The sequence below is a fragment of the Leucopleurus acutus genome (genome assembly GCF_964270905.1).
Source record: "Leucopleurus acutus genome assembly, chromosome: 4".
Taxonomy (NCBI): Eukaryota; Metazoa; Chordata; class Mammalia; order Artiodactyla; family Delphinidae; genus Leucopleurus; species Leucopleurus acutus.
In genome coordinates, this window is record NC_139146.1 from 26,931,304 (window position 1) to 26,948,246 (window position 16,943).

Below are 16,943 nucleotides of genomic sequence, written 5' to 3' on the forward strand. Positions count from 1 at the left end.
CCAAGATCCTTTGAAACTTCCCCTTGTTATTCTTGTTCTATTGGTTGTATAGTTAGGGTTTTCTAGAGAAATAGAACAAATATGATATATGCATATATAAAGAGATTTATTATAAGAAATTGGCTCACATAATTACGGAGACTCAGAAGGCCCATGATCTGCCATTGGCAAGCTGTAGTCCCAGCTCAAAGGCAGATGGGAGGAGCTCCCTCTTACTAGAGGGAGGGTAAGCGTTTTTATTCTATTCAGGCCTTCAGTTGATTGGATGAGACCCACCTACATGAGGGAGAGCAGCTTGCTCTACTCAGACTGCCAATTCAAATATTAAACTCATCCAGAAACACCCTCACAGACACACTCAGAATGACATTAACCAAATATCTGGGCACCCCATGGCCCAGTCAAGTTGACACATAAAATTAACATTCACACCAGTCTTAGCAGTAATAGAGAAAAAAACTGTCTGATTTTTCAAGAAGACCAGATAAATTGACAGCTTATAGATGGCATCCAATCTAGTAGCCAATCTTGTGAGTAATAAGACACAAGAATTGGCAAATAGCTATTACCAATTTTAAATGTGGAATGAAAAGGATGAATTTATGAAACCTAGAACAATGTTTCTCAAACACTTGAGTCTTTGGACACTTTGTACCCTTAGAAGCAACTGAGAAACTCATAAAGGTATTGTTGATGTGGGTATGTTTATTGACATTTACCAAATTAGAAATTAAAACCAAAAAACGTTTTCAAACATGATAATATACAAGCACACCATCTATTAGACCTTAGAGCAACAATGTCACCATATGTCATGCAACCTCTAGAAAAATCTACTGCCATCATGAGAGAATAAAACAGGCAGTTAAGACTTCAGTATTATTATGAAAATAGTTTTGACCTTATGTAAACCTTGCTAATGTCTCAGGGACCCCTCAGATATTCTCGGGTCATGCTGAGAACTTCTGGTCTAGAGGAAATAAGAAAAAAGTGTGGAGTAACTAATCAGAAATGCAGTAATGTTCCTGAAGTCTTCACAAACAGAAAGCTATTTGCAATCCACTCTCCCCCAGTACATTTATGATGATAAACACAAACAGTGATTAGATACTAAACAGAGAATTAATTAAATGTAGGATGAGAACAAAGTGAAGGTCACCACTGATTAATAGGATAAGATGTAAAAAAGATTTGGACAGAAATAAGGAGGAAAAAATGCAGCCAAAGACAGAAATTGACTGTATGAATATGACACTTGGAGAATGGGAGAGAGAAGAAGTCAAGCATCCAAAATTAAGTACGTCAAGATGGAATACCAGGGGTTGAATTTACCCTCCTGACTGAAACAATTTTAAAAATAGACAAAACCGTTTAAAAGCAAACCATGGTTTTCAGGCATTAGGTATTAGGTGCCACAGGACAGTGACCTCTGAGAGATAGGAAGAAACAAGGTAAACCCTATGATTACCCAAGTTCACTGCCTGGAGAGAGTTTCCAGCCGTAACACAACGTGAGGGTGGGGGCCCAAGAACTACTCAATAGTCTCCTTGAGTTGAGGAGAAGGAGGTGTGAGCACAGGGAGGCCAAGGCAAGTAGAATTCACAGGACCAAGTTCCAGGAAGAAGAGAACTGCATGGAGAGTGCTGTGGAGATTTGCAGAGGATCCGCTTCAAGTCTTCAGGTGAGTAATGATTAGCGAGTATGGGGGGAAATACCTGAGAGCTAATCATGAGGGGTCACATAGGCCTGGGAATAGTTTGTGCTTTCACTATCCAGAGTGGGAAATCCTTGTAATTCACAGGCATCAGATAGAGTACTCAAAAGTACACTGCTCTTGTAGTGGAAGAAAACTAGCCCTACAGGATTTACTGATCCCACCTAACAGATCATTAAAAAAAAAAAAACTCAAAAAGAATCAAACTCTTTCCAAATAACTTAACTGAGCCCCAGAAAAAAAATTTTTTTTTTAATAATACAAGAGTACAAAATACCCAGCAATAAATAAGGTAAAATTCACTGTGTCTGGCATACAATAAAAATCACCAGGTATGCAAAGAAGCAGGAAAACACAAACCATGTTCAGAAGAAAAATCAATAAGATGAACAGATCCAGAGAGGGCACAGATGATAAAATTAGTAGACACGGGCATTAAAACAGTTACTGTACTTCTTGTGTTCGAGAAAGTAGAGGAAAGGTTGAGAATGTTAAGTAGAAATTAAAATATATATAGGAAAAGGTCCAAAAAGAACTTCTAGATATAAACATGACAATGTCTGGGATTAAAATACACTGAATGGGATTATTAGCACATTAGACACTACAAAAGAAAAAATGAATGAACTTAAAGACAAAGCAGGGCTTCCCTGGTGGCGCAGTGGTTGGGAGTCTGCCTGCCGATGCAGGGAACACGCGTTCATGCCCCGGTCTGGGAACATCCCACATGCCGTGGAGCGGCTGGGCCCGTGAGCCATGGCCACTGAGCCTGCATGTCCGGAGCCTGTGCTCCGCAACGGGAGAGGTCACAACAGTGAGAGGCACACGCAATGCAAAAAAAAAAAAAAAAAAAAAAAAAAAAAGACAAAGCAATTGAAACTATGCAAAATGAAGCATAGAGAGAAAAACTGAAAAAGCATGAGCAGTAGTTTAATGTGCTGTGAGCAACTTCAGGCAGCCTAATGCATGTATACTTGAAATCCCCATAAAAGAAGTATAGGAGGAAATAAAAAAAACATTTGAAGAAATTATTGCCAAAATTCCCCATATTTGATTTTAAAAATATAACCATATCACTATGGTTGTGTATTTTCTCCATATGATGTGTATTTTCTCTGTACTTCTTGTGCTTGGGGTTCATGGGCTTCTGAATCTGTCAGTTATATGACATAGGACTGGGTGGGGGGGACAATTGCAGGAGCAAAGTCCTTGAAAGGAGATGGGATCCAGTGCCCCAGAAGAAGGGTTGCCTTAGATGGAAGCACTGGCAGACCTTTTATATAACAGGAAAAAAAGTGGAGAACAGTAACTCACTACATAAAGGATGGTAGGTTTTAGACGGGCAGCATGAAATTCTCTTCACTTTTTTCCTACTGTTTCAATTAAATAGGAAGCAAAACCCCCAGCTTAGTGAGAGGATGGAAGATGGGATATTAGGCTTTGAGAGGGGAGGAAAAGGTAGGAAATATTGTTGAGGGAGGGAGAAGGAGAAGAGGGAGCAGGCTAGGGAAGTGTACTTGTGTTGACAGTAAGTTCTGAGAGCCCACTAGGGTTTATGGTTACAAATAAAATATGAGACAAGTCAGCACAGTGAAATGTTTTTCTCCTGTCATGTTCATCTGCGTGGGTGCTGGTATAGAGCAAATCAATAGTTGGATTTTGTCAGGCTTATGCAAGGCAATTATCAAAGACTTCAGTTGAGCAGGTACATATGTTAACATCTGAAACATTAACAGAAGCTTTCTAGAAGAACTAAAGAGGAGATTCAGGTAGACATGTGGGAAAAAATGAAAGGCTAAAATGTCATGATACATTCAGAAACCCACAAGAAATTTAGCGTTGCTGAAGCAAAAAGTAGAAGAGCAGGGAATGTATTAGGAAATAATACTAGAGAGATTGGTGGTTTAGTGTTTTCTCCTGGCAGGTAAATCTACTAAAAGTAGCAGATAGCAAAGGACATGCAATATCATGTATGGTAAGAATAACGGAACTTATACATAATGGATAAAGAGACATTAAGGAGTTGTGATGAACCTTCCAAGACACAAAAGTTAAGGACCAGGTGGTTTCATTGGTGCATTCTTACCAAACATTTAAAGAAGAATTAATACCAATCCATATCAAACTCTTCTAAAAAACAGAAGATTAGGAAACATATCCAAACTCACTTTATGAGGCCAGTGTCACCCTGATACCAAAACCAGACAAAAACACCACAAAAAAAAGAAAAACACAGGCCAATATCCCTGATGAACATAGATGCAAAAATTCTCAACAAAATGTTAGCAACCAAATTCAATAATATATTAAAAGAATCATAAAATACAATCAAGTGGGATTAATTCCAGGGATGCAAGGAAGGTTTAATATAAGAAAACTCAATCAACATGACACACCACATTAACAAAATGAAGGTTAGAAACCATACAATCCTTTCAATAGATCAGAAAGAGCATTTGACAAAATTCAACATCCAGTAATGATAAAAACCCTCAGCACAGTGGATATAGAGGGAATGTACTTCAACATAATAAAGTTCATATATGGCAAGCCCACAGCTAACATCATACTCAATGGTGAAAAGCTGAAAGCTTTTCCTTTAAGATCAGGAAAAAGACAAGGATGCCTACTCTCACCACTTTAATTGAACATAGTATTCAAAGTCCTAGGCAGATCAAGTAGGCAAGAAAAAGAAAAAAAACTCATCCAAATTGAAAAGAAAGAAGTAAAACTGTTATTATTTGCAGATAACATGACATTTTATATATAGAAAACTCTCAAGACTCCAACAAAAAACTGTTAGAACTAATTAACAAATTCAATAAAGTTGCAGGATACAAAATCAATATACAAAAATATGTTGTGTTTCTATATACTAATAATGAACTATCAAAAAGAGAAATTAAGAACACAATCCCACTTACAATTGCATTAAGAGAAAATACCTAGAAATAAACTTAACCAAGAAGGTAAAAATCTTTATACTGAAAACTACAAGACATTGATTAAAGAAATTGAAGACATAAATAAATAGAAAGAAATTTGGTGCTCAAGGATTGGAAGAATGTTGTTAAAAAGTTCACACTGCCCAAAACAATCTACAGATTCAATGCAATCTCTATCAAAATTCCAATAACATTTTTCACAAAAATAGAACAAAAAACCCTAAAATTTGTATGGAACCACAAAGACCCTGAATGGCCAAAGCAATCTTGAGAAAGAAGAACAAAGCTGGAGGCATCATGCTCCCTAATTTCAAATTATATTCAAAGCTATTATAATCAGAACAATATGGTATTGGTATAAAAACAGATCTATAAATTAACTGAACAGAAGAGAGTCCAGAAATAAACCCATGCATATATGGTCAATTAATTTATGACAAAGGAGCCAAAAATATACAATGGGAAAAGGACAATCTCTTCAATAAGAGGTGTTGGAAAACTGGACAGATACATGCAAAAGAATGAAAATAGACCACTATCTTATACCGTAAACAAAAATTAACTCAAAATGGGTTAAAGACTTGAATATAAGTCCTGAAACCATAAAGCTCCTAAGAAGAAAACGGGTGATAAGCTCCTTGACACTGATGTTGGCAATGATTTTTTTGGATTCGACACCAAAAGCAAAGGCAACAAAAAATAAACAAGTGGGACTATATCAAAAAAGTTTCTGCAGAGCAAAGGAAACCATCAAGAAAATGAAAAGGCAACCTACCAAATGGAAAATATTTGCAAATCACCTATCTGATAAGGGGTTAATAGCCAAAATGTATAAAGAACTCAAACTACTCAATAACAACAACAACAATCCAATAAAAAAGTGGGCAGAGGACCCAAATAGATATTTTTCCAAAGAAGACATACAGATGGCCAACAGGTACATGAAAAGATTCTCAACGTCACTAATCATCAGTGAAATACAAATCAAAACCAAAATTAGATATCACCTCACTCTTGTTAGAATGGTTATTATCAAAAAGACAAGAAATAACAAGTGTTGGTGAGGATGTGGAGAAAAGAGAACTCTTGTGCACTCTTTTTGGGAATGTAAATTGGTGTGGCCACTATGGAAAACAGTATGACGATTCTGCTAAAAATAGGGTATTTACTCAGAGGAAACAAAAACACTAAATCAAAAAGATATATGTACTCCCATTTGCACTGCAGCATTATTTACAATAGTCAATATATGGAAGCAACCTAAGTGCCCATCGAAGGATAAATGGATAAAGAAAATGTGCCATATATATATATATAATGTGCTTCAGTCATAAAAAATAAGGAAATCTTGCCATTTGTAACAACATGGATGGACTCTGAGGGTAGCATGCTAAGTGAAATAAGTCAGAGAAAGACAAATACCATATGATCTCACTTATACGTGGAATCTTAAAAAAAAAATACAGCTCATAGATACAGAGAACAGATTGGTGGTTGCTAGAAACAGAGGATGGGGGTGGAGGAGGGTGGTAGGGGAAATGGGTGAAGGGAGTCAAAAGGGCACACTTCCAGTTATAAAATAAATAAGTCATGGGGAAGTAATGTACAGTATGGTGACTGTAGTTAATAATACTGAACTGCATATTTGGAAGTTGCTAAGAGAGTAGATCTTAACAGCTCTCATCATGAGAAAAAAAACTGTCTCTATGTATCATGATGGATGTTAACTAGACATACTATGGTGATCATGCTATAATATATACAAATATCAAATCATTATGTTGTTTATCTGAAACTAATATAAGATTTTATGTCAATTATACCTCAATTAAATTTTTTTTTTAAATCATGTATGTCATAGGACACAACAAAGTAAACTGGGAAATTACAAATGTTCCTGCTTCTGTATCTGATATGCATTTTCTCCAGTTGGTGTGATCTCATTTGATTCTTCATATTAGGTTTGCTTTGAGAAGTGGTTTTCTAAAATTGACTAGTCTAGTAATAAAATGTACTACTTCTCAAAAAAAATTGTAATGATACGAATGATTTGGTTAGTTTTGTACTTTAGAGAGATCACTCTGGCAGCAGTGTGGAGCATATATTGAAGTGGGTCAAGATTAGAGATGTGGATTCTGGGGTAGGCAAAATAATAACCCTTCAAAGATGCCCATGTCCTAATTTCTGGTACCTGGGAATATGTTATGTTATATGGCAAAAGAGATGTTATGCATGTGAGTAAATTAAGGATTTTGAGATGGGGAGATAATCCTGGATTACCTGGGTGGACCTAGTATAATCACAAGAGTCCTGATAAGGGAAGAAAGGAGGCAGGGAAATTAGAGAAGATGTGACTACAGAACCAGCCATCAGAGAGAGAGACAGAGAGAGAGAGAGAGAGAGAGAGAGAGAGAGAGAGAGCGCAGGAGAGATCTGAAGATGCTATACTGCTGGCTTTGAAAATGGAGGAAAAGATTATAAGCCAAGGAACACAAGTGGCCTCTAGAAGCTGGAAAGGCAAGGAAACAGATTCTCTCAGCCAGCCTCCAGAAGGTACACACTTTAGCCCAAGGAGAGTTCCGACTCTCAGAATTGTAAGAAAATAAATATGAGTTGCTTCAAGCCACTAAGTTTGTGGTAATTTCTTACAGCTGCAGTAGGAAACTCATACAGACTTCAACTAGGAATTTAAGGCAGTAATCCAGGTGGACGATGGAAACTCCTGAGCCCTGATGGTAACAGTGCACGTGGAGAAGAGAAGATGGATTCACTGGGTATTTATTAGTTGCCACCATAGAAAATTAGTGTTCTGGTGTCCAGATGAAAAAGAAATTTGCCCTAAAAAAGGAAATGTGGCAGATGACTAACTTGTCACCACAAATCATTCTCCTTCCTAAGTACAATGGTGTCACTGGAAAGTCGCTGCCTGGCCCTGGGGAGGGATTGTCTGTCTTAGTCCTCCCCCACCTCCCCCCCACCACCGCCCAGCAACGAGTGGTCATGTGACTACTTCTCGCCAATGGAATGTGAACAGAAACATGTGTATCACTTCTAAGGCCAAAGACCTGAAAACCCAGGTGTGCGTTCTGTCCTCTCCCCATCCTTTGTCTGAGTGAGGATTCTGAGGCTCTGGGTGGTAGGAGAGCAGGGGGTGCAGAATCACAGTGTGAATGGAGGTCCCCAAATCTCTACATGGAAGGTCACTTGCTGACAAGGAACACCCACATAGGTCTGTGTGAGGAGCAGGAAATATACTTCTATTTTTTTCAAATCACTGACTGAGACATTTGTTTTCATCCTAAAAATTGGCACTGCAACTAGTATGCTGTTCTAACAGAATCCTACAGTAAGTGCCGTCATTCAGGGGATGGCAGAAATTGATGGAGGAATTGGAAAGAGGGAGAGTCTGTTATGCAGTGGCAACTGATTTGAAAAAACTTGGCTGCCAATAAGTAAGTACCTGCCAAGCTTGCAGCTCTAAATTAGAATGTTAGTTGTGTTAGCTCGTTACTGGCTCTTTTTAGCACGCTGTTGGAAGAAAGATGAGCTTGGGCAAGAATTGACCAGTTTGCAAGCAAAAATGAAAGGAAATATAGAGAATGCAGATCTCTGGGGTTTCTCACAATTGGGAAGTCTGCATAATTCTAGCACTCAAACATCAATAGGTAACTGAAAAGTTTTCAAACAACAGAGGCCCTTTAGGTTTTCAGTTAAACAACGTGACTCAGTCTTGGAACACAAAATCAGAATAAAGATATTTCCTTCCCACCTAGGCCCGTTGTTTTAAGATAGTTTTAAGATAGGCATCACTAAGTTAAGAGAAAGGTGTGGGGCAAGAAATCCAAGAAATAAAGCAGACCTGAGAATGAGCTCTGGGATAAAATTCTAGTTGTAAGTCCTGGTATATGAAACTGCCTGGGACAGGAATCTACTCTAAGGTATGGAGAGAGGAAGTTACATTGCCAAGGAATCCACAATCCTGAACAAAAAGACTGTTGATGGTACAGCCACTATAGAAAACAGTATGCAGTTTCCTTAAAAAACTAAAAATAGAATGACCATATAATTCAGCAATCCCACTCCTAAGCATGTATCTAGAGAAAACCATAGTTTGAAAAGATATATGCACCCCAATGTTCATAGCAGCACTATTTACAATAGCCAAAACATGGAAGCAACCTAAATGTCCACCAACAGACGAATGGATAAAGATGTGGCACATATATACAATGGAATATTATTCAGCCATAAAAAAGAATGAAATAATGCTATTTGTGGCAACATGGATGGGCCTAGAGATTATCATACTAAGTGAAGTAAGTCAGACAGAAAAAGACAAATATCATATGGTATCACTTATATGTGGAATCTAAAAAAAAAATGATACAAATGAACTTATTTACAAAACAGAAACAGACTCACAGACTTAGAAAACAAACTTATGGTTACCAAAGGGGAAAGTAGGGGGGATGCATAAATTAAGAGGTTGGGATTGACATATACACACTACTATATATAAAATAGATAATCAACAAGGACCTACTGTATAGCACAGGGAACTCAATACTCTGTAATAACCTATTTAGGAAAAGAATCTGAAAAAGAATAGATATATGTATAACTGAATCAGTTTGCTGCACCCTTGAAACTAACACAACATTGTAAATCAACTATACTCCAATATAAAATAAAAATTTAAAGAAAACAAAGATATTCAATGCCCATGAAAACAAACTGCTATTGAACATTTAAGCATTATCCTCAAAACTTGCACAAACGGAAAGCTCAACAGAACCAAAGGACAGTCTCTGACGCCCACTCCAATATGGCCATTCCCACCAGTGGAATCCCTACTAGAAAGCTGGTTCCATATTGAATCAAGGGACACTTCCCCCACCTACCACTCACCCGCTGGCCAGGACAGAGGGACTGACTTCACAATGCCACAAACTCAGCATGATTTCAACTTTGCCAGGGAGCAGGGACTTCTCTGTGATTCCCATTTTTCCTCTCAATTGTTGAATGCCCCAGTGTCATTAGTCTGTTAAAACAAATCTAAATATTTTAGACCTCATTGCAGTAAAAGAGGTTACTACCTCGTTGGAGGTTTAGCTGTGTCTCAGGAGGGAGAAGTCAGAAATGGGATACTGATAGATTTCAGAGTCCAGGATCAATTGGTTTAGGCAAGTCATTCAAGGTGAGGAAGTATTTGAGTTAAGGCAAAGTATGTGCTATAATAGTCTAGGATTGGTAGATATAAGTGACAGGGAAGGTCTTGAAGCGAAGCCTTGAGCTGTTACTGATAATTGAGCTATCTACCCAGGTGAGCAGACCATTGTATCTCAATGAAAAATCTGTGGGAATTTCCTAAAGCAAACCATAAAATTATTTCTTGATTTACACCCATGTCTTTCCAGGTCAAATTTTTCCTGGAACAAACAACGAAACTGTGGTCCACAATACTTAGCTAAGTCCCATTGACACAAGTACTATCAATTCTCACTATTCTAGCTATCCTGTCCCTGCTCCACCATGATATGGGTGTCAGGGAGTGCCTTTTAACCCAAATGTTGCCAAATCATGAAGAGCCACATCTAAACCTGTGGAGAGGACTGTTCCTCATCCAGAGATCTAAGATTTGGGGGATGCATTGACTGAAAATTCCTTGGGGAGGAAGTAGGCATATTCTGTGTTTAGAAAGACGTTTGAATGTAGATATTGGCTGCGCAGATGGATGGAACATGTAAGAAACATTCAACTGATCATCACAAACTGTGCTTCCCTTCCATTGCCTAGAATCATCACTGGGAAGTAGCTGCCCAGCTAGAGACTACATTTCCCAGCTTCCTGCGAGGCTAAGTGGAGCCTTGCCACTGGTTCCAGCAATGTGAATGCGATGGGAGTAGAGATGATGCAGGTCACTTTCAAACTTGAAATCTGTGAAACAGATGTGCATTCTCCATTTTCTCTTTCTCCATCTGCCACTGAAGGCAAACAATTTTCAAACTCTACGGGAGGACCAAGCCACAAGGGAAAGAAGGCTGGATGCCTGAATCCACATGTGAAAAGTTGCCCACGGACCAGAGCTACTCACAGTGCTTTGTTACGTAAGGCAGATATAAGCTTCTCCTGGGTTAAGTCACTGAGATTCGGCAGCATATTTATAATCATAGGTAGCACTGTCCTAACTAATACATAGGGCTTATTATAAAAGCTGGAAAATATATATCAATAGCAACAGTTGACATATTCATTGTAAAAGCAGGACAAGCACACGTGAATGGAACCATGCTATCTTTGTAACAACCACCATCTATATAAATAGAAGAATCAAGGAAGAATATCCATTAAAATTTTAATGAACAAGTCTGAATATTGTCATTACTGATAATTCCTGTCTTATTTTTTATGCTTCTCTGAATTTTCCAAATGCTCTGTAATATGAAACATTTTTGGTATAAGGAAAAAAGTTTTTTTTAAGAAGAGGTAGCTATTAATAACCATATGTCAGTGTCTCTAAGACAGAAAGCATTACTACTGTGTCCTGGCACATAGTAGGTCCTCAACAAATATATACTTAATGATAATAATATTAATTAATAATAAAGCTCTCATATACAATACCCTTTAGTCTCCCAGGGGTTGGTGATACCATAGAAGTGGAGTGTTACATAGGTGCTTTTTCAGGTTTGTGTTTGAAGATGTTCTTTTCTCAACAAAAAGCAACTTCATTAATAAGTCATTTTTTAAAAATAAGAGTGTTTGGAAAGTAATACCAAAATGAACTTTACTCAGGCAAAGTTTTAAAAGTGTAAGACTAAAACAACAGCTTTCCAGACATGCCTGACCTAATACTGCTGTGACTCATAATTAAGAACCATCACCAGGGTAAGCAACTTGTTCCTGAAATTGCCTGCGATCAGAGTGGAGTTGCTGGCAGTGGTGTCTTTCTCCCCAGGGGAATGCTGTAGTGCCATCCAGTTCTGACTACCTCTGAAAACATGCATTCTATCACCATAGCAGCAAGGCTGATCATCTCATCTTGATTAAAGAGGTCTCTGCTCTCAATTCCATGAGGGTAAAATCAGCTCTTCCAGACACAGGATGAGTCATTGTTTTTGGCCTCATTAACATGGTACAGCCCTTCTGTCTGCTAACAACCAGATATTTAAATAAAATTTAAAAAACATAAAAAGCCAAAGTCAGTTAACCAAATGAGTAAAATGAAGCAGCCAGGCAGTGAGAATTACAGCAAATAATTCCAAATCCCAACTTTGCTTTGGACGAAGAAAAGGTGAACTAAAAAACAAACAAAAAACACAACTCTAAAAAACTACATTAACCCTTTAAATGTGTATGTTCTCTAAAGAGCCAGGACCACCTGGTTGTTAGAAGAAAATGTTAATTCAAGTATGTACTTAGTTCTGAAGAACAAACAAGTTTGTTATGATGAAGGATTCCTGGTTGAATGTGCCTCTTCAGAAGAGATTTGGAGCCAAAGCAGAGGCTGTGTCTTGCTGCTGCTGGAATGGAGGGTTCGGTGGACAGGAAATGGAAAGCCCAGTAACAGCTTTGTGTGGAGAGGAGCCAGTTAGGCAGTTGGGAACATTCTGAAGCAACCTTGTGGCTTTTGGAACAGTAGATATGTTTTGTTAAGTAAGAGAAGGCACATGAAAGAGATTGAGCTGGACCAGAAGAAAATGCAACTGTTCAGCTCAAAGTTGTCTAAGTAAGGATTTGTGATCAGATTTTCCCAGGGTTAAACACACACACACACACACACACACAAACACAGCATAGAAAATAGAGTTCAAACTAGAATTTTTTCCACTCCCCTCACCACAAAAATGTACAGACAGCCTTCAGCACTAATAGCTAATTGAAGCCCCATTTTTTTTTCCTTGCAAGGATGACCCTCTAAAATTTCACAATCTTTAATACAGCAACTGGGTTAATATTCTTATATGGAGACCTTTCCTGATGATTCTGGTTCCAAAGAGAGCATATCTTGTGGACTGGGATGGCAAAAGTAAGACGCTCCATTAGGATGAAAGGAGAGGCTAACAGTTTGTCAATAAAAGTTATGAAGAGCAAGGAGTATCTTTAAAGAGCCCAAGTGAACATGATCTCATTCTTAAAAACATTACAACATAGAACAGTTTGGTAACAAGACAGAAAAGCTGAGGGAAAGAGATTCCATCCAAGACGGCAGTGAGATCTACAATATGCATGTGCAAGTGGAGAGCAACTTAGAGGGTCTCCTAAGGTCAAATGTATACTGTGGATGGAGAACAGCAAGTAAGTTCTCAGTTACTCTGAATGAAAGCTATCTCAATGTCTCCAAACGAAACACTGGAAGAAATCCAATAAACAAAATAGATTCAGGCTCTAGAGACCTCTAACAAAATGTGGTTACTGAGGAGAAAATACCCGAATGTGAATTGTAAACTAAACAACTGCAGGAAATAAAGAGCCCAATGACTATATTTAGTTTGCAATGTACTAGTCAATTAAATTTCACATTTCCTAAAGCAGTCTGATTTTGCTTGGGTTGAATGGATACATGATTTTCCACAGAAAAGAGCATGGCAGTTGAAAATAATAGAGTACCTATTAACCAGTGAGATCGATGGCAAAATGCTTGTAGACATGATAAGATTGTCTTGAAAAAATCTGTGGTGCCTAAGATCTACTAACAGCGCATTGTCCATGTTAAGGGCTACTGGACCTCTTCCTTAATTTCCTGGGACATCTACCTTGCCTAGAAAATTCAGGTAGGTAATTGCTCATTGGTATTTTCTCTCTCCCTCTCTCCCTCACCTTACATAAAAGCTTCAAAGAATAGATGTTCTAGCTAAATCAAGGATATGGAGTTTGTTTCCTACTCCACCCTAGATAAAAGCATGTTGAAAGATATAGGAAAGAAATCCCTTTTCCTCCATGCATTACATTCAAATATCAGATTAACAGTTAGGTAGTTGTCTAAAATCTTCATTTTGCTTCTTTAACAAATTGAACTGGAAGCCCTATGTGAAGCAGTACAAGAATCTGTGACAAATTCAGATAATGTTTATATTTTTCTCACCTGGTAAATACCTAGTTAGAATAGTCTAGATCAATAGAACTAAGGTTACGAAGTTTGAGGAGTCAAGTAGTATTGAACTTCTACTTTGTCAAGGATTGTTCCATAGGATAGCACATGTTTGAGTAAAAGTCCATTTTTGGATTTAACTTTCGAAAGTTTCAGGGTCTTTTTTGTTTTGTTTTTTGTTTTCAGTCACACTGCCATTAGATATATGAGGACTTCTTTCTCTGAAATCTTTCATATTTACTTTTTTACCAAGAGCCATAAAATGCCACCATTCCGGATATCTCATTGTTTCCCAAAGCAATCCTGGAAACAATGCACTAGAGGTAGGAAGGACTCATGATCATCAACATCAAATGATCACTGTCATTAATTCTTTCATAACACCACCCCATCCAGGAATGTCCCAGCTTGGATTGCCAAGAAAAGGTTGATGAGATGGAGTTAAGGCACAAGATATTTATTAGGGATCAACACTTATGAAGAAAAGGAGACGAAGCAGGACTGCGGATAGGAAGAATTCAAACTACAACGGACTATCAGCAAATCTTGGCCAACCAGACCAGAAACTCTTGAGCAAGTGTGGCCTGTCAAGAGTGTCATACAGGGCTTCCCTGGTGGTGCAGTGGTTGAGAGTCCGCCTGCCGATGCAGGGGACACGGGTTCGTGCCCCGGTCCGGGAAGATCCCACATGCCGCGGAGCGGCTGGGCACATGAGCCATGGCCGCTGAGCCTGCGCGTCCAGAGCCTGTGCTCCACAACGGGAGAGGCCGCAACAGTGAGGGGCCCAAGTACCGCAAAAAAAAAAAAAAGAGTGTCACACATTGAATGGAAATGGTTGGTCTTTAGATTCCTACTCTGGTCAGTCATTCTACATGGGCTGCCCTGGGAAGGGCATGAACTTAAGTGAGGAGATTCTCTGCTGCTGAGGCAGACATTGAAGGAACTGACAGATTATCAGGTTGTCTAGTAATCATACTCTCCACAAACCGAGTAGCAAGCTTTTCTTTGAAGGGGATCTAGACAGTGCTTCTTCATATTTATCAAAGGAAATTTTTGAATTTCCTCTTAAAAATGGCCGTGACTCATATGTCCACACAAAAACTTATACATTAATGTTTAGAGCACTGTTATTCATAATAGGCAAAAAGTGGAAACAACCCAAATGTCCATCAACTAATGAGTGGATAAATACAATGTGGTATATCCTCCCAAAGGAATATCATTTGGCAATGAAAAGGAATTAAGTGCTAATAGATGCTACAACATGGAGGAATCCTGAAAACATAATGCTAAGTTAAAGAAGCCAGTTACAAAAGATCACATATTGTATGATTTCTTTTGTATAAATATCTGGAATAGGAAAATCTACACAGACAGAAAGTAGATTAGTGGTTGCTTAGGACTTGGGATGGGGATGGAAAGGAAAATGACTGATAATATATATAAGGTTTCTTTTGGGGATGATGAAATATCTAAACTTAGATGGTTGTGATGCACAACTCTGTAAATACATGAAAACCACCAAGTTTACCATTTTAAATCAGTGAAATTTATACTATGCCAAGTAGATTTCAATAAAGCTGTTTTTAAAAGGGTCACCACTAAAGCCAGGTAGGCAAATGTACTTATTGCTCTCCTCTGAACATATTGGACTAATCATTACCATTGGCAACATCATTATTATCATCATTAATATTTATAGGCACTGGTACCAGGCACTTATCTAAAATGCTTTGCATCCATTTTCTCATTTCTATATCAACCAACAATTATTTGCTTCCCCATTTTATATATGATAAAATTTAGGCTTAGAGAGAATTAAGTAATTTGCCTAGGACTACAGAGTTAGTAATATCAGAACTATGATTCAATCCCTTTCTGATTCAAGAGTTGCTTAATGGCTACATTACCTGTGTTTTAGAAAGAGATCAAAACACCTGTGTTGATCTAGTGGCACTGTGCTAAAATTAACCCAGTTAAGATGATATGATGATTTCACGTTTTACATGCCCTGTCCTCTATGAGATTTAAGAGAGCTTAAATCATATCTTCTAATTATTCATTTTGATTTTATTTGGATAATCAAGTTTTAATCCATTTCTCTACTTTTGGGAGCAGATTACCACTCTACCTCCATAATAAAATAATTATTTCCTACCATATACAGAAATCTGAAGAGAATTAGTCAGTGGTTGAATGTTTTCCATTGAAGATATTAAATTTTCTTTGCATGTGGGTATAAAAAACCTTACAAGAAGATAAAGAGACTGAGAATGGGGTGACAGTAAGGTTTATGTAGAATGTTGTTGGATTTGTACAAACTTGTAGACTAATAATTTTTTTCTCTATAGACAGTTGCAAACTTTTTTTTTTTTTTTTTTTTTTTTTGCGGTACGCGGGCCTCTCACTCTTGTGGCCTCTCCCATTGCAGAGCACAGGCTCCGGATGCGCAGGCTCCGCGGCATGTGGGATCTTCCCGGACCGGGGCACGAACCCGTGTCTCCTGCATCGGCAGGCGGACTGCGCCACCAGGGAAGCCCGACAGTTGCAAACTTTTTGAGGCATGGCATGGGAACATTCTTTACACTATGATTTAATATGCCAGAAAGTAGGACTGAAAACCAATGACCTCATGGAAACAGTCTCAAAAAATGTGCCCTGACACTTTATTTAAGGCCTTGGGGTTATTTGTGATGTTTCTTCAGTTAAGTGGGATTTTAATTTGTTGCAGATTAGACGGTTTGAGTCTAGAATCTATCTCTGGCGGGTGCTCCTTGCATGGAACAAAATGATATTTGAAGAACTATGTATCTCATCAAGAGGGAGTCAATCCAATATACAACCCAAGGAAGTTTATTTTTAAAATAAGAGGAATTTTGGGCTTCCCTGGTGGTGCAGTGGTTGAGAGTCCACCTGCCAATGCAGGGAACACAGGTTCGTGCACCGGTCCGGGAAGATACCACATGCCGTGGAGCAGCTGGGCCCGTGAGCCATGGCCGCTGAGCCTGTGCGTGCGGAGCCTGTGCTCCGCAATGGGAGAGGCCACAGCAGTAAGAGGCTCGCGTACCGCAAAAAATAAAAAAATTAAAAAATAAATAAAAATAAGAGAAATTTTGACAAATTGAATAATACTTTGGACAGAAGCAAATTTTAAAATTCAGAGATTTAAAACATTATTGTTACCAAGGAAAAA